Source organism: Haliotis rufescens, unplaced genomic scaffold (assembly GCF_023055435.1).
Source record: "Haliotis rufescens isolate VD_foot unplaced genomic scaffold, xgHalRufe1.0.p SCAF_87, whole genome shotgun sequence".
NCBI classification, from domain to species: Eukaryota; Metazoa; Mollusca; class Gastropoda; order Lepetellida; family Haliotidae; genus Haliotis; species Haliotis rufescens.
Genome location: NW_025964380.1, coordinates 223514 through 226531, shown reverse-complemented (window position 1 = coordinate 226531; position 3018 = coordinate 223514).

The window sequence follows — 3018 nt, the reverse complement described above, 5'->3', positions numbered from 1 at the left end:
CGTGTCGGCCATTTTGACGTCTTGTACCTGATGTAAATGTATTACGACGCGCTGTCTTTGTGACTGACTTACTGAGGTAGTTCATTACAGACTTTCCTCATCTAATGGAAATATTATATGAACAATGTGTTGCGTAAGATGTTTCTGAAGAGCAAGTTCTGCATCCATACGCTCATGTCACCTCTCTTTTTGGCGAACTATTTTATTCCGCGATATAGCTAGTTGTTGTTTGGCTGTCAGTGTAAACATGAAGTCAGACGCACTAAATAATAAAATTGTGTTTAGATCTTGGCCTACATCCTTTGATGTAAGAAATTGTGATAAAAAATTATAAGAATTGACCTTCACTTTGTGTGAGTTCATTGGAGTATGAACCTTCATAGAGTTAGGGCCAAACATTGTATGAACGTCGTCGCAAGCTCCGACGTTCATACAGTTTGGCCCTGACTCTATGAAGGTTCATACTCCAATGAACTCACACAAAGTGAAGGTCAATTCTTAAATAGTTTTTATATAACTGATGTGTCAAACTTGAAAATAGTCTGCTAACAATTTTACAAATTAAGGTGAATAACATAATAGACTTGGATTTTGTTTTAAACAAATAGTCTAACCATAGCCTATTGAAATAATCTCTATTACAATTAATGGAGGGTGTTTACTTTGTTAACATATACAATTTAAAAATTTTAAAAGTCGTGATAAATTACATTTGACGCCTGGACATAATGTGTTTTTAACATAAAATCAGTGGCAATAATGGCGTTGGAAAGCCCATCCGATAATTTCTAATTCTGTGTGTATATCACAGAAAAGGGTTACAGAATCACTTTGCCTTAAATAAAACAGCATCGAAGTGATGCGATTTATATATTCTTTACCTGTCACAAAAAAAATATATATCTATGATACATGTGGAAGTAAATCACATGTGTCACTATCGTATCCAATATGTATTATAAGCCGTTTCTCTCATATCATCTACTAGTATTTGGTTGTAAGTAATGTAACATAAATTATCGTATTGCTTTGATGATGATATGATATGTATTATGGTTTGATGTGCATATATTATATTATCTATTGTATATTATCACATGGTGTCTACCGTGCTCATTAACAAATTAATAGAAGCCTCACACTCCTTTAGTGTCATCTGCGTAGGTTGTATATAATCCCGCAGAAAACCCGGTTACAGTAATCACGTGACAGAACGCACAGGCAGGAAGGCGGACGGCGGTTTTTCATCGTCGACGGAGTCGATTGTAAGGCGACTCGCCGCTCAATCCGTCCGCTTTTGTCGATAATTTGGGCCCATCTTACTGATTGACCACGTCCGTCATGTTTTGTAGATACCGGTATTACATTATGCGGGGCTAAGTCAGTGATCCACGTACATGCACGTATGTAAGATCTAGCGACGTGACGAGGTGTTAAAAATCGACACAAAGTGTTACGTAGCTGTAAATACGAAATAACAAAACAACTCGAAAAGTACTAGTCTGGATTTGCTAATTTGATCTCAGTGAACAATACAAAATGTACTTTACAGGAGGTAATTTGTCGGCACTTTCAACATTCAAAAATAAAACTAAGTCCAAATTGACATAGCAGAAACAGACTATAGGCATTATGCAATTGTTCTCACCTGTCGTCAAGGTGTCATAGGTCACCTTGATCTATTTACACCTGGTTATGCCCTGTTTCACAATGGTCTGTTTTATTCACATTTTTACACACTTTTACGTGTAAAAAGGCATAAATAAATTTAATACGCTGTATTTGTGCCACGGCCCAATTAGTACTAATTTAGTTGTTTGAATATTTACATATTTTGTATATTAACTGCATTTATTTAAGATCTGAGGTCGAAAAAACAGTTTTTTTTCATTTCCGTGAGTACTTTAATTGACATTTATAGAAAGCGCCGGAGATTGATGGTCCAGTCCGGAGGGGCTTATGATTTGAGAGGGTACGTCTATTTACAACGGTTATCTATGTATCACGGTCATCTATCCATCGTGATCGTCTATCTGACAGGATCATCTATCTATCTGTGTAATTTATCTATCAGTGTCGTCTATCTATCAGGGTCATCTACCAGGATCATTCATCTATCGATCAGGGCCATCTATCTGTCAAGGTCATCTATCAATTACGGTCACCTATCTGAACAGGGACATATTATATCTGGTCCATCCTTCTGTCTCCCTGGGTCATCTTTGTATCATTGTCATCCATCAACCAGGAGTTCCTGTTTATCTATTTGTTGTTATTGCAAAGTGCTCCTTGAAACCAGGGGTTAGATCACGGAAAATGTGAGTGAGTGAGTGAGTTTGGTTTTACGCCGCTTTTAGCAATATTCCAGCAATATCACGGCGGGGGACACCAGAAATGGGCTTCACACATTGTACCCATGTCGGGAATCGAACCCGGGTCTTCGGCGTGACGAGCAAACGCTTTAACCACTAGGCTACCCGACCACCCCCGGGAAATATGAAACGCTGTATATTCATGAGAGTTGATGGAGTAATACAATTCCCGATACGATACGTTCATTTCGAGATAATCGATTAAACTACTTTCTATCAATTGTCTACCGGGTATATCATACTGAATGTTATGTATCAGGCGATATATTGTTCCAGCAAATGGCATTAGGTTTACAGTATAGAAAGAAAACACATTTTGTTCAATGGTTCTAATAAAGGACTCATTGAGTTTTTGGATTTTATGACTGAAACAATATCACGGCGGAAGACCGGGGCCAGATGTTGCCACAATAAACCTTCATTCAACTATTCATTGAAACATTTTTGGGATCACACAGTCCATGTCACACATATATCTCAAGCACATTTTCGTCTCCTTTGTATTGTCACGTCAAAGTGGGCCTTAGAGGATGTGTTGTGTTCATGAATGTGTCCATTTAAGGAACAGATACCATGTCATGGAATACATGATTGAAAAAAACACCTGACTACAACTATATATTAGCAGTGTACTCACTGTTATGTC